This window comes from Ambystoma mexicanum, chromosome 11, assembly GCF_040938575.1.
Source record: "Ambystoma mexicanum isolate Mex_15411 chromosome 11, UKY_AmexF1_1, whole genome shotgun sequence".
Lineage (NCBI taxonomy): Eukaryota > Metazoa > Chordata > Amphibia > Caudata > Ambystomatidae > Ambystoma > Ambystoma mexicanum.
Genome location: NC_090934.1, coordinates 1269558444 through 1269580698, shown reverse-complemented (window position 1 = coordinate 1269580698; position 22255 = coordinate 1269558444). Strand labels below are relative to the sequence as shown.

The window sequence follows — 22255 nt, the reverse complement described above, 5'->3', positions numbered from 1 at the left end:
GGAGCCAGCACTAAACAATATGGGTGCCCCTTTCTGTAATGCTATTGCAAAGGTAGGGGTACTCTTATGCCTCTTGCACAATGCTTATGGATTTGGTGAAAAAATAACACTGATCCTAATCAGTTTCCACACTTGCCAAAAACTGTCCGAATGTGGGCATATGCCTTTCTCCATCTTCTTTCACTTTCTTCTCTAACAAATTTGGGAGTGCCTAGACAAGCTGGACAGGAATATCAGCACTACATCCAATAAAGTAAGCCAATCAGAGGACACCAAGGGGATGAGTTAAAGTCCTAAAGTGGTGATTTTGAAACCAGATGATCTAGGTCCTAATCTGGGTTTCCATTCCCTACAAAAGCGGTTTCATCTTCTGCAAACTAGTTTCATCTTCCTGTGGTCCGATTCCCTTATGTGCAAAATGTCTGTTACTCCCACTTAAAAATCAAATATTTTCATTGCATATTAAGATTTTATTTTAATATTAGTTAGGTGAGATAGCCTGGCATTCTCATCTGGCACTTCCTTGGAGGAGGGGTGGACACATGCAGCATTAACCCAGTCAGTAAAACTGGAGCGAGCAACGCTGCCAGTTGTTTATTTGACTGCGCTTGTGTGAAGTGTATTTTATTCATGTGCCATGCTTGTGCTGGGTGTATCCCTGTAATCGAAGTATAGCCAATCAAGAAATATTTCCCACAATGTGTGAAATGTCCCCACCAACACAGTAGTGGCACATTTTGCCCACCTCTATGGATGGGGGTTTAATTATCAAATATGCATCATCAATGCCTCCACTGATAGTCTGTTGGATACTACATAGGCCCAGCCAACGGTACCTCCACTGGACAAAAGAAATGTAAGCAAAGACATTTGTGAACCTACCAACACCTAGGAATCTATGGGCATTTGTCACACCTCCGTCCACCTAAATGACTAGACAGGAGACTCTGGGGTAAACATTGAGGTTTTTTTCACATGGCACTCCTCAGAAAGTGACTTACTTCACTAGAAGTAAGTACATGTGCAGACTTGAACTCCGCCAGTGCAGGAAGGAAAGAACCAGAAGACAGGCCTTCTCTGTCTATGCCCCAATACTCCGGAACCTCCTCCACGACAAAATCAGTTTCGCTGCACTGCTTCTACATTCCAGGCAAGAGCTCAAGGAGTTCCTCTTTGAGGAATGGCTCCTCCTCAACACCTAGGTCCACACATCCTCCACTTCCCACCATACCAGACACTGTGATCTGATCCCCACTTTCTCCCCATGCTGCTTGATGATCCCATTGGCCACACTCCCCAGTTAGCTCCCAATGTCTCTGCTTCCCTCACTGTGATCTTCCCCTATGATTGTAATGCACTCAGTTGCTTCCCGAAGCTAGGTCCGCGCTCAATAAACACACTAATAATAAAAAGTGATAATTCTATTCTGCCGCCTTAGCAACTGAGTATGTTAAGGGGCAAGCTGGTCACAGATGTACTCATCCAGGTCTCCAACGTTCAGGGACTGACTGCTGATGAGATGCCTATTCCCGCTGCAGGACCAATGTAGAAGGCCAACTCAGCCCCTCATCCTTCCCAGGATTTATTACATGCAGGGCTTGGAAGAGAGAAAACAGCGCTTCTATTCACTTTCAATCTCCATCTTTCAAACCTCTAAGAAGTCCTACATAAATAGAGAATAGGCTACTGGGTCCGCCACATGTACAATGACATTACAACTGACATCAGTGCATAACGTCTGCGAAATGTGGTAGGTCAGAATTAGGAGACAGACCAGTTTTTGGCATTCTTGACATTCCTTCATTAAAACTTTAAGAAACAAAGGCCTCACTATCCCCAATCTAGGGATTTCCCTGCCTAACCAAAGTGAAGTTCTTGTCTGATGTGAAGTCCAATGTAAGCAGTCTTTCCTCCGTCCAAAGCTAAGCTACTCTGCCCCTACCCACTAAGACAAAAATAACAAAAGACAAGGAGACCAACTCTTCTCATGAATAGGTTTCCTCAGCCTTAATAGACAATTTTTAGATACTTTTTAGCAATATCTTGGATTAACTTCACACCACTCACTGAGACGAGTAGGCAGAGTCCCAGAGTGTTTCTCACTCTTCTTAGTTTTATTTTTGGGCCACTCACTGGGACGAGTAGGCTGAGGGTATTCTTTATCCCATACTTCCCGTCTTGGGTCTCCTGCGGTTCACTTGCTTTCTACGGGTTGGCGCCACTGGGCCTTTTTGCAGGATAGGGTCTTCCTTCGTGGTCAGGATAGCTTTGGGTTCCGGCCGATTCCTTCTTTTTCTTCTTTGCGGTACCAGTGCTGCATCGGTCTTTGCGTTGTTGCCAGTTTGAACAGTCCGCCTCTCCTGGTCATACCACCTCTCTCAACCTGCTCCTTCTCTTGGGATGTTTGTTCCCCTGTCTCTATGGCTTCCAGTTTCCTCTGTGCTTCTTGCCCACAGCATCTTGTGGTTCTCTACCGACGGAGGATCTCATGGTCTCTTGCAGCACTGCAGATTCAGCTGGTTTGAAACTCCCAGGTCTCGATTCTCATGGAGAGTAGTCTATCTTTTATGATTGGTTGCTGGGTCCTTCCTAGCAGAGGATTTAGTCGGTTCTCTCTTTTTGTTGATCACTCTTCATGTTTTGGTCATTCTTCGTTACAGTATTTGTGGTTTCCAACCATTGTTTAATCAATACTACTCCCTCAGCATTCTTCACAGTTTTGCTACATTGGTTCTCAGTTTGGATCTGGGTTCTGATGGGACAATAACAAATAGTGGTTTGGTGGATGTCTTGAGTTCTGATGTTAGTGTTTTTCTAGAAGATAGAGTTCTAGGGAGTTCCTCTGCGGTACGGAAGTTCTTGTTCCCCCCAGAGGGAAGTCTCTCCCTGTGAGGTCCTGCATGCCGCCACCCCTAGGGGGGATTATTATGTAGTGGGCTTACCACACTAGCCTCACAAGGAAAGGCTCCCCTATGGGGAGAAGTGACTGAATCCTGTGATTCGTCACAGGGACCTGGCAACCATGTTGAACCAGAAAAGTAGAAAGTGGAAGGTTGCTCTTACACCCCTCACACCCCCTCTGCTTTCCCTGCACACCTAAGGAGTAATCTGTCCAGCAGCGTAGAAGCGCCTAGCGTGCGACGGCGTGGGTGAACAATTATTTTGAAGGGAAAAAAACAGCATACTTCACGCACTCCTTACATATTAGAAATTAAAGCAATTTGAGCCTAGAGAATCACGAATGCGCCAAGGTAGCTCTTTCCAATCAAAGCAGGATCTTTCTTGGTCTTGCACGAAGTGGTTGCTCAAGCAGGAGGCCCACCACAAGAGGACTTCCCTGCCATGAATGCACACTTTGCTTCAGTGGAAGCATTTCAGTGCTGTAGAGTCAATGCCATTGCATTTGACAACAGCAGAGTCGATGCTATCTCTAAGTGAAGGGAGCTTTGCAGTGCATGCAGACGCAAAAGGGGTCTAATCACCTGGCTAGGCTAGAGAAACAATAGGCCATGCAGATTATACAATATTTTTAAAATTAAAATTGGCATAAAGCCTGGTGGGTAGGGAGGCATTATTGTATTTTCTCTTGCATTATGTAGTATAATTTTTCGGATATTCCTGGTGAACAGTGGCCCGGTGGGGGTGAAGTGGCGTGCCCAGACCAGCCTTACTTTGGTTCTTCCTTATTAAATAGTCGAGTGTTTAATATTTAACAAACTTTCTGTGACTAAGCATGAACCAACCTTTCTTTGAAAATGTTCATCGGATGTTCGCAGCCAACTCCGCCCGCACAACACCTGGATTTTTGGCAAGAACTATCATTACCGGTTCCTGACGAAGGGGGCAAACAGGTTTTTCAGAGCTGTTTGACGGGGTAGTTGGGTGGAGGGGGGGGAGAGGCAGAGCTTGATTTTAGAGGCTACAGATTTTTATGGCATTCTGAGTTATGCCTTCAATGGAGGCCTAAAGTAAATCCCGACCCTTGAATTACGTGCACAAAAATAAACAAGTAACCATCTATATCAGACATCTACCCATGTGTGCTCCAGTACACGTTTACCCTTGAAATAAAAGGCAATCATTTTACTACATCTCAAAGCAGATAGGCATCTGGATGATGTAACGTCGGGCGGTGCTACGCACCGCCTTCAGTATGCAGGGGACAATCCGGCATTGTCCAGCGCCAAGAGGTGGCGTGTGTAGGCACTAGAAAGACCATCTAACTCACCTGGCACCAAATGCAGGCGCAGCCACGGATGGCATCACTAAGGTGTGCACGTGCGAAGGCCTCAACAGAAAAGAAAACACTGCATTCAGCAACAGGAGAAAAGAAAGCTTTGTTCTGAAAGCATTATTCCTTTTCTTCTCTGATCAGATACCTTATTTTGAATGTATGTGCAACATCTGTGCAGCTCTGGTTTATGGGAGAGCAGAGGGCAGCTACAGCCCGCAAGAGCTGCCCTTTGCAATTCTGAGGGGACAGTGCTGCGGTAGGGATAGGGGGGTTTCACAGTGGGAGATTTGGTCAAATCCATTGAATCATTTTTGCCGATCTTGGCCACAGATATATGGGGGGGGGAGAGGAGTGAGGGTTAAGGTGCGGGGCTGCGTGGGAGGTGTCTCCCCGGCATATTGACACATGCTTTTTCTTCACACATGCCAAATGGCTTAAAAGAAGAAAAAGAAATTCAATTATTTGGATTACAGCAAATCTTCTGGATGACACCACATAGAACCCTGTGATTTACTGTTTGGGGGTACAAGTACCCATAAAGCAAATACACGAGTGTAACCTTGGCAGACACAATGTCTTCCAACATACTGAAGGTTGGGTCCTGACATTATAGGATCCTCTCATCAAGTCTCATGGGCTTTGTAGCATTGCACGGTTTAGCTAGCATGAGAAAACTATAGCTCATGGTAAAATGGGTTTCTGGGGTTCTCATATTTCAAGCATCACTTTCTCTGAACCTAAGTTCCATGCTCACATAACCATTAGCACCTCCAGTATAGTAATGAGTGGAGTTTCCAGGCTGGCCTCGCCCATCGTCTTATTCCCAGATGCTTGTTGCATATGGGTTCCAGTGCATCAGAGAGAAAGGAATGAAAGTGAAGCGGGAGCTGTATGGAGAGACCAGTTCTAAGTGCGCAGGGCAGACACCAGGTTGCCAGGCCTGGCTAGACCGGTCATCAGCGCGAGTCGTTGGGCCAGATTTTCACGGATCTGGTAAAAAATGTCTCCTGGGATCTCTGGCCCGAGAATTCATTTGCCCTTCAAGAGTTTTAGTGTTTTAAATTTGCTTTTGTTGCCGAAGCCGGGATTCAAGAGACACAGGCCGAGAGACTTACCCACTAGAATGGCTGGTCAGGATACATGTGAACATGTTGGTTAGGTGTATCCTCTACAGATCATATTTAAGCTCGCTTTGTAGGTTTAACAGTGTGCACCTTTCATACTTTGCTGGCAAAATTAAAGGGAACACTCCTCCTCTCTTGAGGTATGGTAAATATTAACAAATCTACCGAAATGGAAATGCTTATGTAGAGGTAGTGGGGGGGGGGGGGAGCGGTAGGGCTGGCTTAGAAAATTCTCCTGCGTTTGCCAACATCGCCCCTCCAATCGCTCGTGGGGTCCCAGTTAAGAATGTCCATTTCCAACACTGCCCTTCATATGCCTTGCTGGGCCGGGTCTCGTTGTCAGTGCCCTCGCCAATCTGTCCATCGAGGTCCCTGAACGCTCGCCACAATACACATACCAACTATGCCACCCAGACATGGCAACCGCACACCACTTCCAAGAGACGCACATGGCATCAGAGTGCAACATAGACCCCAGTAACATGGCATGACCTTACGGCATGATGCTAGACTACACAGATGACTGGTGCAGGAAAAGAACAGAGGAAGGCAACTTTGCAGAAGGGGCTTCAAGGTTCAGAGCTTGACTGCCAGCCAAGGTCAGACCTCCTTGCCAACTATTCCCATGACTGTGGAGCAGGTCAGACCTCCTTGCGTCCATGCCAACTATCCCCATGACTCTTGAGACTCTGGAGCAGGTCAGACCTCCTTGCGCCCATACCAACTATCCCCATGACTCTCGAGACTCTGGAGCAGGTCAGACCTTCTTGCGCCCATACCAACTATCCCCATGACTCAAAACTCTGGAGCGCTCTGTCATTACAACGCCGTCACCACGAAGAAGACCGCCGCTTTAAGCTTCTGCTTTCCCAGCGTCTATGTTCTACCCCCCCTTCAGTCCTGCCCCCTCCCTCTAGCAGTAACCTCGTCATTCATACCAGGGGTGTTGCTAGGTCTGGAAGAGATCCGGAGTTATACACTCTGAATCGACATAATGCATAGTTGTTACTGAATCGACATAATGCATAGCTGTTAAAAGAGCCGACCTCTAAAATAGCTGCCTGCAGGATATGAGTCCAGGAGGCAAACCCCTCCTGCCCGGGATCCAGAGGAAAACCACTCGGAGGCGGATCAGGATGAGGGAGAAAACCCCGCAAACTGATCTCTTGGATGCTGGAATCGCAATCTGCGTGTTTCACTCGCCAGGAGTTTTGGACTACCATTCCCATGATCCCTAACAAATCACTATGGCTGAAGGGAGTTGTAGTGCAAATCCTCTGCAGAGCAAAATGTTGCAGACGCTTGGGCTAGTCCAAAGAATGAGAGGAAGAGGACAGAATACAAAGAAACAAAGCAACATTACTTTTTTTTTTAAAGGGCTTTGTATACTGACTTTTCATAATTTTGTATAACAAACGCAAAAGTGATCCTCTTTCCGGACATTTGTTCCACTCAGCAGAACCATCTGTGATCAAATCTGAAAATGGAACAACATAATCAAATATCAGAAATTGCAATGTTCATTATGTTCCACAGGAGCATAAACTTCATTGCACTTGTCAGGGCGGCCTTCTTTAGTGAATAAAATGGTACCGTTCGTAAAACTGGTATAGAAAAAACATGTCCTACACAAGTTGACTGTAAACATGGTTACAGTCAATTTGCCATTCAAATCGATACCCTATAATGTCTGCGCCTGCTTTTCCTTCAACGGCATCTCAGTTGTACATTTGATTAAGGCTCTCAACTTTTGGTGTGTTGGCTGAATACGGAAATGGGCCATATAAACTCTTCTGCCGCAGGGTGCATGCTCAGGTCTGTAGCCCCATTGCTGGTGCATAACAAGTCTCCTACTTTGGAAGGTGGTATCAAGTGAAGTCAAATGGTGTAAAGGTCACTCACCCAAACCTGAGAAATAATGTTAAAAGGCAACTGAGAGATCAGAAAACAATGAAAATGACATTCATAATTTTTTTTTTAACTTGGCATGTAGGCTAGGTTTTATTTTAGCATTTATGATATACAAGCCATGTTTTTATGTAGCGTTGCATATGGGATTTCGCCTGCTTATAAACGCTACCATAGATATTCTAGACCAATGTAATAATTCCCAGTTAATATACCCCAGAAGGATAATGCTAGTCGGATAGCTCAGTGGGTTGAGCACTCGCTACGGAGATCTAGGTGTGATCTGCAGGTCGCAGGTTCAAATCCTGGCAAAGCCAACTTAGTCTTTCATCCTTCAGAAGCCGATCAATAAATCCCCACTTCGGTTGGGTGATAATTGTGTGTAAATGTTCTATGTAAAGTGTTTTGGCAAAGCACTGAATAACTAACAGATTTTTAAGATCTGAATGGAACATGACAGGGTTTCAATTTGCGAACTACAGGCTAGCCACATGTCTGAGGCAAATGCTCAACTCATGGGACTAGCTACTCAGTAGATCTTTCCATCCCATCCAATGTCGTCTGCTGCCCCATGCGGAACTGTTAGAAAACTAACTTGATCTTTCTCTCAGTTTACAATGTCATTCCTACAATCCTTTCTCACATCTCCTTTGCATTCTTGCTCTCTCGGCCAAGGCTTGCAACCTTGTTGTCTTCCTTGATTGCGACCGCAGACACTTAACAGTTCATCACTTCCACCACCTCTGCTGCTGCTTATTAATCACCTCAGCATTCAGAAAGTGTGGCCATTTCTGACACACGCATCTTTGAAAACCCCACCTTCGCACTCGAGCTAGGACAAGTCGGCTATTCCCTGTGCCTACTTCTTGGCCTTCCTCTACACCAACCTCCCTCTAGACAAGGGACCTCATCACGAATTTGGCAGTATTCCGGCAGAAAATCCACAAGAATACCACCAAATTCAATTACTGTTACCACCACTTGGTCCTGTGGAGTTATCACAGGATTACAAATGGTGGTAATTCCCATTTCTTTGAGTTGATAGGACTCCATGGGTTTTGTCCGAATTTACTGACGGTTGAATTACTGCAAAGTAAATCATCTTATTTTTGCGGGTAAAGTGGAGGATTAATCTCCAGCAAGAAGCTGAGGGAGAATATGCCACTTTTCCTCAGAAAACAGTGGCTTTACCCTGCGGTAATTCCACCAGCGGTAAATCCGCCAAAACCTATAATTTGTTGTTGCAGGAAAAGTTGCAGTAATGGAATTACCACCACTTTTTTCCTCCACCGCCAAACTTGTAATGAGGCCCAAAATGCTCAACTTTGCTACCCAGACATTCTACAACCTAACCAGACCCCCCCCACACACACTTCAAACCTACCGTCACCATGCTAAATGGCTCCCTTTTAAAGTTCCCTATCCTAGTCTTCAAAGCCAGTCTTGCTCCTCAGTATCTGAAAAGCTGTATCACAGTCTACTCACCCGTTCGTTTCCATTGCTCCTGCATGAAATGTAATCTCACTGTCCTCATGCCCCCCTGTGCCACCTCTCACTTCCGACCTTTCTCCCTACTTGCCCCATGCCACTGGAACCCATTGCTCATCTAACTGTGGATCTCTTCAAAGCTTAGCTGACCCTTCACCTACTAGTCAAAGAAGGACTACGAACCTACAGAGAGAGTAGCAGAAAAGAAGGAACAAGTTACTTACCTGTAACTGTTGTTCTCCAGCATGGGTCTGGCGTGGATTCCCATGCTCATGAATATTCCCCGTTGTCAGGCTGGGAATCCTCGGTAAAGAAAAAATCAGTATCAGTTTCGTTTCTGATCTGTCTTTCGTAGTAATAACCAATCACTGATCTCTGCGTCATACTGACCACAGCCAATGACTGCCCTCTACCTAAGCCTCGCCTCTGGCAGCCATCTTCAGATTTGGAAGCACGTGAAGTGGCAGTATGACCAAGTGAAGAGCCGCAGAGGGGTAGGCGGGAGGGTTCGCATGTGAATCCATGCCAGACCCATGCTGGAGAACAACAGTTACAGGTAAGTAACTTGTTCCTTCTCCAGCATGGGGTCTGGCATGGATTCACATGCTCATGAATAAAGAATACATAGCAGTACACACATGCACAACCACGGGAGGTGGCAAAGGCTCAACATTAAGCATTACATCAAACTCAACATTAAGCATCTTACCTCCTCACCAGGCTCACCTCAGGCGAACAGGTTGCGCAGCACTGCTTGGCCGACCCTGGACTCCTCCCTGGAAACCCGGTCGACGCAGTAGAATTTCGTGAAGGTGTGCGTCGACCTCCACGTAGCAGCCCTGCATATGTCCAGCAGGGGCACACCAGATAGGAACGCCGTGGTAGCTGCGATCGCTCTGGTGGAATGGGCTCTCGGACGGCCAGGCAGCGGTCGGTTTGCCAACCGGTGACAGTACATGATACAGCCGGAGAGACATCTGGAAATGGAAGCCTTCGAGAGAGCCTTCCCCTGATTGACAGGTCCAAAGTTCACAAAGAGTTGTGACGTCTTCCGAAAACACTTTGTGCGGTCCACGTAGAACTTCAGCGCTCTAGCCACATCCAGCGAGTGCAAAGTCCTCTCAGCCAGCGACGAAGGCGACGGGAAGAACACAGGCAACACCAAGGGTTCGTTGAGATGGAAGTCCGACGGTACCTTGGGCATGAAGGAGGGGTGCGTCCTGAGCACTACCCTCGTGTCGTGAAAAGTGAAGTACGGGGCCTTGCAGGAAAGGGCCTGGATCTCTCCCACTCGTCGTGCGGAGGTGATGGCCACAAGAAACGCTGTTTTCCACGACAGAAATTTCAACGGAGCCGAGTGCAGAGGCTCGAACGGAGGTCCCATGAGCTTGGTCAGCACCACGTTGAGCTCCCACGCCGGGGCCGGAGCCTTCACCGGCGGGAACGATCTGAACAGTCCCTTCATGAACTCTTTCACCAGACGATGAGACCACAAGGACGTCCGCCCCGTGGTTCTGGTGTATCGGGAGATCGCAGCAAGATGAATCTTGATGGACGCGTGTGCCAGTCCAGCTTTGGCCAGCGTCAGCAGGTACGGCAGTACTTGGGGAGCCGTAATCCGTAGAGGGTTAATCTTCTGTGCGCGGCACCAGACAGAGAACCTCTTCCATTTGTGTCCGTAGCATTTAAGAGTCGAGGACGCCCTGGCCTTTGCAAGAACCTCTCTGCAGTCGGCCGGTATGTCGTATCCTCCAAACTCTAGCGCTGCAGGAGCCAGGCCTGCAAGTTCAGCGATTTCGGGTCGTGGTGGAGGATGGCGCCTCCTTCCCTGGAGAGTAGATCAGCGTACACCGGCAGCTTGATTGGCGGGGACGCTGACAAGTCCAGAAGGTCCGGGAACCATATCTGCCTCGGCCACGCAGGTGCGACGAGGATCATCCTGCACCGTGACCTCTTGAGCTGGTTGACGAGCCGGATTAGCAGTGGCAAAGGAGGGAACGCGTAGAGGAACAGGCCCTCCCAGGGGAACGAGAAAGCATCGCCCATGCTCCTCGCCTGGGGAAACCTGCTGGCGAACCTCAGGCACTTGGAGTTCGTCGCCGTCGCGAACAGGTCGATCTGGGGTGTGCCCCACCGTCGGAAGAGGCGATCCACTAGATCCTGCCGTAGCTCCCACTCGTGGCACGAGCGCAGCTCCCTGCTGAGTGAGTCGGCGATGGTGTTTTTTATCCCTGCCAGATGAAACGGCACCAGAAACATCCTTTGGGCGACGGCCCAATGCCACAGGTCCTGCGCCTCCTTGGACAGTGCTGGGGACCTGGTTCCGCCCTGTTTCCTGATGTAAAACATGGTGGTGGTGTTGTTGGTGAAGATCCTCACTACCTTGCCCTTGAGGGACGGAAGGAAGGACCTGAGGGCCCAAAACACTGCACGGAGCTCCAGGACGTTGATATGTAGGGATTTCTCCGTCGGGAGCCATAGGCTTCTTGCGTGCAGATTTTCGGTGCGCTCCCCACCCTTCCAGGGAGGCATTCGTGGTCACTGTCTCCTGGTGGGCTGGGGTCTGGAAGTCCATGCCCGCCGTCAGATGCGCGCGGGTGCCCCACCACCGGATCGCTCGTCGGAAACTGTCGTCGAGTGTGATCCTTTCCTCGAAGCTGCCCGTCGTTTGGATCCAGCGCGCGTCCAGGAACTCCTGCAACGGGCGCATCCGGAGCCTGCACATGGGAATGAGGTAGATGCAGGAAGACATCATTCCGAGGAGGGACTTGATGGACCTCACCTTGGCCGCGTCGGCCACCAACATCCGCTGCACCTTGCCCGGGATGGTCCTGGTCCTCTCCTCCGACGGGGAGGCCAGAAGGGACACTGTGTTGAGCCTCGCTCCCAGAAACAGAGCGTCTTGCGCGAGTACCAGGTGGGATTTGGCGTAGTTCACGGAGAATCCCAGGTCCGTGAGAAGTTGGACGGTCCTTGCCGTGTGAGCCACGGCGAGCTCCCTCGTCTTGGCTCGGATGAGCCAGTCGTCCAGGTAGGGGTAGACTTGGATCCCCTCGCGGTGCAGCTGCGCCGCCACCGGTGCGAGGCACTTGGTGAACACCCTGGGTGCCGACCGTAGTCCGAAGGGGAGGGCTTTGAACTGGTAATGACGCCCTTGGACCACAAACCTGAGGAATTTTCGGTGCCCCTTTAGGATGGGAATATGGAAGTAGGCATCCTCCAAATCCAACGACGACAGGAAGTCTCCTTCCTCCAGCTGACCCAGGACATGCTGGAGGGTGACCATCCGGAACTTTTGCGCCTTGATGAACTTGTTCAGACGTCGCAGGTCCAGGATGGGGCGCCATCCCCCCGTCTTCTTCTTCACGAGGAAGTATCTCGAGTAAACTCCGGAGCCCCGAAGCCTCTTTGGGACGAGTTCGATGGCGCCCTTCCTGAGCATCGCCTTTACCTCCAGGAGAAGTTGAGGGACGTGAAGTTCTTTCCTGGCCACGGGGGGGACGCGCGGACACCTTTGAAACTCGAGCGCGTGACCCCGGGCCAAGGCGTCCAGCACCCAACGGTCGGTGGAGATGGACTCCCACACGCTGACGAAGCTCGCCAGCCGGCCTCCCACCGGGGTGCTTCGGTGGGGGCCCGACCCCACGGCCGGTTCAATCCTGCTTCGACGAGGCTTTGCCGCCTTGACCTCCTTGGCGACGACGGCGGGGTCCGCCAGACTTGCCTCGTCCTCTGTAGGCCTCCTGAGATGACGAGCGGGCCGCTTGACGGTAGGTGGAGAAACCGCCGCCGGAACCTTTGGAGGCGCCCTTGCCTCCGCTGCTCCGAAAGGGCATCCGTCGTTGTTGCAGAACTCCAAGGGCCCGGGCCGTCTCGGTGTCCGCTTTAATGGCCTGAAGGGAATCGTCCACTGTTTTCCCAAACAGGTTGTTCCCATCGAAGGGCATGTCCAGGACTCTGGTCTGAACGTCTTGACGGAAGTCCGTAGCCTTGAGCCATCCACGCCGCCTAAGGCAAACGCCGTTGCCCAACTGGCGGAACCCAGTGTCGGCGATGTCCGTCGCAACGGTAATGGCGTGGTCCGAAGCCACCTCACCTTCCTGCAGGATCTCCAGGGCCTCTGCCCTCTTTTCGTCCGGCAAGAAGTCCAGCAGGGGAGCCAGTTTGTACCAGATCTCCCTGTCGTAGCGGGCCACGATAGCCAAGGCGTTGGCCGCTTTAATCGTCGTCGCTGCAGACGAGATGACTCTGCGTCCCATAGCGTCCAATTTCTTTCCCTCGCCGTCCGGTGGGGAAGTCGATGTGGAGGCCGCACCCCCCCCCGCTTTTTTCCTGGCCGCCGCGGAGACAACGGAGTCCGGGGTAGGCTGCGCCCGGAGGCACAGGGGGGCCGTGTCCGGGACCCGGTACTTCTTCTCGTACCGGTCTCTTCTAGCTGGCGTCGTGGAAGGGTTCTTGAGGAGGGCGAGGCCCTCATCCCAAATGTCGTCCAATAGAGGCACTGCGAGGACCGTCTTCCTCTTGGCCTCGCGCCGCTGATAAAGGAAACCTTCCTTCTTCTTCTCCTCAGGGCAGAGTTGGAAAAGCTCGGATGCCCTGGTGATCATGGAGTGGAACGATCCAATCTCGTCGGGCGGAGAAGCCCTGGTGGGAGGCGACGACGGTACATCCTCGTCGTATACCTCGTTGTCCGTACCCGTCGCTGCCGTGTCAGTCCCCGTATCATCCCCTCGGGTGGACGGGGAGGAGGGCTGGAAGGGGCGCGATGGCTGAAAAGGAGGCGGAGGGTGGATCCTTCTTTTCTTGGTAGGGGGAACACCAGAAGGTCCCGGTTCTGGGTCCCCCGACGGGAGAGGTTCTGTCGGCAACGGTAGTCTCGTCCTTCTCTCTGAGCATAACGACTGTATAGCCAACAAAATGGCCGCCGAGTTGTCTCGCGGCTCTGGCAGAGGGGAATCCGACTGCCTCGCTCCCCCTCCGCCTTCGAGCTCGACCGGGGCCTCTCCAGGAGCTTCGCCGGGTGCTCGGCCTTCCTCTTACCCGACCCAGAGCGTTGGCTCGTGGTTGATGGTGCCGGGGAGGGTGCGCCCTGCCTGGCGCTCGTAAAGCCCGACCGTTCGGCGCTCCCGGTGCCAGCGGACTCGCGGTGGTTGGCCTTATGTTGGACCCCCGTCGCCGGGGTGTCCTCAAAGGTCTTAGAAGACCGCTCGGATTTCTTCCTCTTCTTCTCGCCGGACGGGCTCTTCCCTTCCAGCCAGTTGGCGAGACGTTGATGGCGGTCCTTCATGGTCCGCTCCGACATGTTGCCGCAAAACGCACAGTCCTTCTCCACGTGCGTCTTGTCCTCATGTAGGCAGTAAAAACAAAAAGAGTGTTCGTCCTCCTTGAAGACGTGCTGCAGCTGGCATCCAGGGCAGACCCTGAACAGCTTTCCGGGCGTCGAGCTTCCCTTCTCCTGGGCCATGACCGGGCCTGAGAAACTTCTGGAGTCCTCCAAAAGCGTAGCTCGACGAAATCTTCACCCTTGAGGGGCGCAGACGAATCCGACACGGGTCCCCGTTGATCGGATGGAGAGTCGGTGGAGCTTGAGGCTCTTTTGACCGAAAAAACGAAGTTTTTGAGAAAAAACGTGAAAAAAATAGCACTAACGCTCGAGAGCAATAGCACGAGGATCCCAACACATGAACGTGCAGTAAAAATCTGAAGATGGCTGCCAGAGGCGGGGCTTAGGTAGAGGGCAGTCATTGGCTGTGGTCAGTATGACGCAGAGATCAGTGATTGGTTATTACTACGAAAGACAGATCAGAAACGAAACCGATACTGGTTTTTTCTTTACCGAGGATTCCCAGCCTGACGACTGGGAATATTCATGAGCATGTGAATCCATGCCAGACCCCATGCTGGAGAATAACCACTTTCAGACACTTACAAAGTCCTACAGAGAATACTTAACCCCAGCGAATGACTGGATAAAGCCCCTACTCAGACCCACAATACTACAAAACCAGCAATGATGCCAATCAAAGCTGAAAAAGACTCAGCCCAACAGGTGTACCTCCTTTGCCTTTAAGGGTAGAGCAGGCTAAGAGCGTCCAGGAACTCATGACGAGGTTGCATCTGTAAACTGCAGAGCCGGATGAGGTAGATGCAGAACAACATCATGACGAGCAACGACTTGATCATCCGCACCGTGGCTGTCTTCATCGACAACAGTCACTGCACCTTCCCTTTCCTCCAAGGGTGACGCCAGGCAGGACACTGTATTGAGTCTGGCTCCTAGGAACAGCACGTTCTCTGATGGTGTCAAGCAGGACTTTAGATAGTTGATGGAGAATCCCAGATCTGTCAGTAAACGGACAGTCGCCTCTGTGTGTCCGACAGCCATTAGGGAACTAGCTCCATCGCCCTTTTTTGCAGCATGGCCTGTACCTCTTCCAAGAGATGAGGGATGTGCTGCTCCGGACGGGCAACAAGAGGGATCCGCCGTCACCTATGTTGAAACTCAAGGGCGTTTCCCTGGGCGAGAGCGTCCAGCACCCATCCGTCGGTGGTGATCTTCTTCCACTCGCTGACAATCAGCCGGCCGGCTGGCCACCAGGGTGCACGCATAGGGTCCCAGCCAGTTCAGGCCTGTTTCGGAGCCGGCGTCCTGCCCTGCGGGCGACGCTGTCTGCCGCAACCGTAGGGTTGGGAACGGCCTCTGTAGGCTTCCTGGGTCGTGGATCTGGAAGGCTGACGGTACGAAGAAGAGAAACCTTTGGAAGACCTGCTCGACTTTTCCCTTGGAGGAGCAAAAAGAAGAGTGCTAGAGAGTGCCCAAGGAATGGGCTGTCTGTGTATCCGCCTTGATTGCCTGAGGGACTCGTCAACGACCTTCCCGCACAAGTTCGGTCTGTCGAAGGGCATGTTCAACACCTTCGCCTGGACCTCCTGCTGGAAATTTGTGGCATTCATCCAGCCTTGTCGACGAAGGCAGACACTGTTCCCCCATCTCCCGTAGACCCGTGTCAGCGCTGTCTAACGCCACTGAAATGGCGTGATCAGAAGCAACTTCCCTATCCTGGAATCCTTTTATCGTCTGGGAGGAACTTCAGAATAGGCCAAGCTTGTACCACAGCTCCCTGTAGTACCCGTCTAGGATCGCCAATGCGTTGGCCGTCTTGATAGTGGACGCCGCAGTGTAAACCACCTGTCTTCCCACGGCATCCAACTTCTTCCCCTCATTGTCCGGAGGGACCGAAGATGACAAGGACAGGTTAGCTGACCGTTTCCTCGTGGCCGCCGATACGACCGACTCCGGCGATGGTTGCAACCTCAGGCACTTGGGTGCGGAGTCCGACAATACTTCTTCTCCAGCTTATTCCGTTTGGCTGGAGACATGCAAGGGCTCTTCATTGAGGGCCAAGCCCTCGTCTTGCACGAAGTCCAGAAAGGGCACCGCCATGATTGTCTTCCTCTTAGCCTTACACCTCTGGTATAAGAAAGCCTCCTTCCTGGTTTCTTCAGGCACATGCTGAAAAAAGGTTGGAGGCTTTGGCGATCATGGAGCGGAACGACCCACCTCGTCCGGTGGGGACGCCCTAGGTGGCGCATCCAGATGCGAAGATCCACCGTCCTATGCGATGATATCCTCGTTGTCCGTAGTCGTGACCGTATCCGTCCCTGTACCAGTTTCTGGGTCTGCTGGCGCAGAAGGGGCCCGACGCGGATGAGGAGGCTGAAATGGGGGCGTCGGATGACTCTTCCTCCTCTTCGTTGGAGGCTGAACGAGGGCCTGAGGGACCCCTAGAACCAAGCCTGGTGGCATCCTCTTGTGGATCTCTGTACTTAAGGTGTGAAGGGTCGACAGAATGTCCAGAATCACATTGCTCAGCTGACCTGGCAGGACTGGAACTCTAGGCCTGCGCCGCCGTCCTCTTCCTGGGCCTTGTGGACCGTGTGTAAGGACTCCTGGTCCTCGTCATCTGTGGACAAGACCTCCATGGCTTGTGCCACGGCTTGGGAGGGCTTTTTCGAGCCTCCTCCCACCCCCTTCCCCCGGCTCCCTCTTGCGGGGCTTGAACCGGGGCCTGAGCTGGTTTCGGCCCCTTCTGGCGTGCAGCAGATTTTGCCAAAGTCACTGCGGTGGTGTCGCGCCTTAGGGGCAGGGATACCTTCTGTGCGGCGGGGGCCACCTTCACAGGGTCAGCTCCTTTAGCTGTCGTCACAGCAGCTGTCACCAACTCTATCATCGACAAAGTCTTAGCCTGCACCGATTGGGCCTGCTTGGGCAGTTCAGCCTTCTTCTCCTCCCTCTGTGACTTCTCCCGCAGTTTAGCCAGGGTAGATGATTTCTTATTTGAGGAGGAGCTTGATTGCCGGCTGGCAATGGAGGCGGAGGGTGACGTTGATTGTGCCCTTTCCACCTTGGGACCCGCTTCTGCAGCGAACCCGGTGAACTCAGACTTGTGGTTCTTGGCCTTGTCTTGGGCCCCCACCGATCAGGTGCCCTCAAAGGACTTAGAAGACCGCTCCTTGTACCGGCCGATCCTGGTGAGGCATGACCCTGCTCGCGGCACAGGGCAGAGGGCTTAGCGTTAAGCCACACCGCCAGTATACTGTGCCGTCGTCTTCTTGGAGAACCTGAGGCATATCTCGCACTCCATCTGCTTATGGTCCGGGTGCAGGCAATAAAGGCATTGAAGGTGCTTGTCTTCCACAAACACATTTCACAGACTGGTGTTGGTGTAGGGCTTGTACAGGGACCTTTCCTCCTCCGTCATGGTCGGAGGGCGCGAAGTAAGCCTGATGGCCTTCTGGAATCAACGATCCTCCCTCTTGAGGGGCGCTGTAATTCACCGACAAAGGATCCCCGCTGTCGGCAGATTGAGAAAAGAACACAGGCACTTTTAGAACAAAAATAGAACTTTTTTCTGTCGGAAACATGAGAAAAAACATAGAAGTAGCTCGCAGAGTAAACTCGAGGACTTCCAAGACTGAAGCGTGCAGTGAAAATTGGCAGATGGCTGCAGGGGAATGGGCTTAAGGAGGGAACAGTGATTGGATGGGGACAGTATGACCCAGAGGACAGTGATTGGTTTAAAGGAGAAAGACAGTTTGTATGTGAAAGTGAAATTTTATTCTTTTAGCAAGGAATCCCAGCCGGACGACAGGGGATATTCATGAGCATGTGAATCCATGCAAGACCCCATGCTGGAGAAGCAAGAGTTCTCCTGTTGCAGAACATAAGCAGCTGACTCACAGCTTGGTGACCAAAGACAGGCTGCACTCAGCACATCACTTGCTCCACTGCGTGCAAGGATTGCGGATAGAATAGATGTTCTTTTCCCTTGGTGCAGGGCAGAGTCTGCTTTAATGATCTTCCTAAGATGCTCATTCTCCATGTGGGATATCATGCATCACGGTTGGCACCGACATCCATCGAGCGTGACGTGTCGCACTGAGGTTCTGTGCCTGCTGATTAAGCAGCTGGAGAGCTTAAAATCAATATGCTGTACAAATGCATGAACTCCTTGTAACACGGTTGGTCTACAGACAGAGAAATCAACAATGAAGGTTTTGGATTTCCAGTCTCGTGAGCTAGCTATCCCTAGACAGGCAGAGGCAGCATGATCACATTGATTCGAACGTTTTGAGGCATGACAAAGTTTCATTTTGCACCGCAAAAAAAATACAGGTAGTTAATTAACTTCAAGAATTCACTTTCTCTTAGGTAGGTAACAGGGTAGTCTGCTACCTTTCAGATCATGTGAAAAACCAAGGACAACTTAAGTTGTGAGATCAAGGTCACCATCATCTAAAGGTTTCACCCTAGTTGATGATCATCAGTAAGTGGGAGTGGGCTTACGAGACACTAGCGTGTGCCAGGATTTCTTTTTACACTGCACATTACAGTAGATTTTGGGCTGTGTTTCTTTTTTTACTTGCCATAACAAAGTAAAACATGTAAAACCCTCAAAAACCTCAATCTGCTCTATTTTAGGATCAAGAACATTTACCAAATTGAATAATTTCCCTTCCAAGACACTTATTAACAAATCCTATGTAGATGCATATTTTGGTCTAAACCATGTCTAGACCACTAAAAGTTCAAAATCTCTTACCTGTAAAATGAAAAGTCTTTAAAAATAATGTTTGCGCTAGTTAAAGCTTTAGGTGATGTAGTCATGTTGGAACAGATACAATGTATTGACCGAGCACAGTGGTATCTCAGCCTATCCCTTAAGATCATTGTGCAATATCCTAATTCCTTAAAAATCAAGGTGCCTTCCAACTAATAATCTTCACAGCAGCACCTCCTCACAATAGATGCCTAAAGAGCAACGTGCCCCGCCCTTGACACAAGTACCACCATCCCTGCAACAGCACTATGCACTCTAACTATTCGGCTGTGGGACCTATCCCTATAAATTCCCAATGGCAGAAGCTGCACCAGATGCAGAAGTGCAAAATGGCTGGTCAACTGCACCAAGAGCGTACCCTTCAAAGAGATCCTCAAAACAATGGCCCCAACAGGGTGCTATGCACCCTCCAAACAAAAACTCCTCAAGTATGGGAGTAAATAATCCTTGGTAAGCACCCTGACCCTTCTCAACATAGCTGTTGGTTTGACTTGAAATTGATTGGGAGTCTCCAAGGCAATCCAATCATAGGCATTTCAGTTCTTAGGTCCCACCATGGGCTTAAGAAGCCCTGCTCTAGCAGCACATCCTCAAAGTTTGAGGATAAACTATACATCCCATTCCTGAACAGTGTTGTGCTCAGAGTTACCAGAGCACCAAAGCTCATGAGATCGGAGGAACCGTAGGCATTGCAGGCATGGGATACATAGGAGTTGGTTTTGGAGTTTAGTGTTGCAGCTCTCAATCAAAATTGCATAGCTGCCAACATGCCCATTTCAATCTGTAGGTGCTTATCCAGCCCTGGCTTTTTGTTGCATTCTGGGACTTGTAGTACAGCAGTTTTTCTCCATTCTAAAACTCAGACTACAACTCCTAGAATGCAATACAACAACTAGGACTGGACAAGCACCTACAGATTGGAATGAATCATTTTGGAAACTATGGCATTGTCGAATGAAGGAATAGCCAGGGGCTCATCAGCGAGCAGTGGTGCCTGAATGCCACCCAGTAAACTAGAAAAGTTAACTTGGGCAGTTGATTGGCTGGGCCTTGGATACACTCCTGGATGTCTATGTGCAGTTTTTCAGCAAATGATACAAACAGGGTTATGGAAATGCCCCATCAGGGAAACAAGCTACTTCGCCGGAAGCATTTTCTTTCCAGCAGAAGGTCTCCTCTTGGATTTCTCTCAACCAGAGATCCACTCCAAAAACTTTTTTATTGAAAAGACTCACTGGTCATTTGGGAACATGATTAGAAGGTTCCTGCTAAGTTTGGAGCCTATAATCGTGGACCAAGGCGACTGGGAGAATTTTCGCTGATTATTGCCTCACATTTCAAAACACTCCCACCCAAACCCCCGTCCCTCTCCATTTCAAAGCATCTTCCAGTGGCGGCTACCGTTTTCCCTTCCGCCGCTCTACGAGACTCGCTGATCAAGGCCACGTGGCCAGATGGTGTGCTCAACATCTTGTGAAGATGTGCAAGATCCTTTACAGGAAGTCCCGCCTGTGTCGTTCCACCAGGAATCAGTTAATTGGAGGAGGTTGTGGACATCCATTTAAGGACAGTCTTCCCACAGAAAGGGACACCCTCAGTTTCTCGAGGATGAGGATTGCTTTCTCCTCTGTGTGTCCAGAGACAGGGTCCTATGGTAGCGTCCCTTGGAATCAGTGGAGACGCAATGTCCAGAAGATAAAGACTTGCTCCTGGGCATGGCCCGATTCTATATATTTTATCATTCTCGGCAGGTTACGCTGCTGGGACCGGGTCATGGTGTCACAGAGGTGACGGGCCATACTGGGCCCAGGGGTGAGGTCTATGATACGTCCTTCAGCCGCAGATCTCATGAAGCTTGGTAAAACGGACGATTCTTCCCTCTACGTGGCCCTCTACTTTAGGCACTCCCCCTGGCCCAGTAGAAGTACTTATACATTTGTGAGTGCTGATGGACAACAAATTTGCTTTGCTTCAAAAGTGGATGCTGTAGCTAAGAGTACCCACGTTCACCTGTACAATATAAGTATGTGGTGACTTCCTAAATCTGAAGCACTGAAAGAACTTGTTTCAAGCAGTGGTCCTTTCCAGGATTCAATATTGTGCAGCTATCTGGGTGTAGCAAAGAAATGTGTAGCTAAACTGCAGGCAGAGCAGAATCTTGCAGTACGAGTCATCCATAGGCCCAGAAATTCGAGCGCATTTCTGAAGCACTACTGTATTAGCAGAAAATGGAAGTCCTCATCCAAACCGGAGTTTTAAATCTGATCTGAAAAATTACTCAAGGACTGGCGCCTACATATTTGGCCACATGTGTAAAGCCTAATGTTACCGCTCGTGTGCTTGGATCAAGCGGGAAGGATCTACCACAGAAGGCTAAATATGCTATTAAAAAAAGCACATTGGGCTGCCGCCTTTGGAATGGGTTACCAATCCTAATTCAGAACTGTCCTACAGTGCAAAATTTGAAGACTAGATTGAAAAACCATCTGTTCACATCATTTTCTATTCCTTGCATTTCCAAGATCCATAGAATAGTACTGGATTGGGCGGAGGCCTGAAGTGTTTTTGTGTTTTAATGTAATTTCATGCTGATCATGTTTTAAATCTAATGCACGTCATTGTATTTGTATTTATGTAGCGCCATGACACTGGTTTCGCTGGTAAGATCTTGCGCTAAATAAATATTTTCCAATCTATTCCTGAATTGGTGGGCAGTAAAACAAGAAGACACATTCGAAATCCCTGGCACTGGGAGGCAGAGGCAAGGAGAGGGCCGAGCCCTATAACCCAGAGGCGGACAGCAAAGTTATGTGGCTGCTAAAAACCTAGGAAGGGGGCCATCCCCCCTGGCCCTTTTAATCTCCCAAGAACTTTAAACATTAGGATTTCAACAGTGAAAGAAATGAAACCTTATTTAGTTATAAAACACTGTAAGGCCCCCATAGAGAAAACCTTGTTCAAATCTATCCCATTAACCTGACTACACAATCAGAAAAACATTTTGTGGCCTTATACGTTTTGTTAATCTGCCATACACTTTAGGCACAGATTCAGTGTCTGCGGTACATGGACTAAAGGAACGAGATGTCGGGCACAAGTACTGCGTACATGACATCCGGCCCCATGACGACATGACTCATGTCCGCTGTTGGCTTTTGTTAGATTTTGAGATGCTGTTCTCCCCCAAAGCTATTTTCACGGATTAGGACTTTGTGGGAGGGTGGTATCCATTAGAAATAAATGTTACAGTACCCTCTGCCATAGCAATAATGGAAGGACTCGACAGAAATATGGTATATACTCTGGGCATTGCAAGGGCGCAATCAGTCTAGGGTAGCCAACACAATGCTGTGGGAAAAACCTATCCATTGCGACTGCAT

At 50.1% G+C, this 22255-nt stretch overlaps 1 protein-coding gene across 2 annotated transcripts in view; it reads right to left on the bottom strand.

Moving 5' to 3' along the window:
• Positions 1–22255, bottom strand: part of SHF (Src homology 2 domain containing F) — a 423558-nt gene that overhangs the window by 47956 nt on the left and 353347 nt on the right. The gene's annotated exons all lie outside the window — the stretch shown is intronic.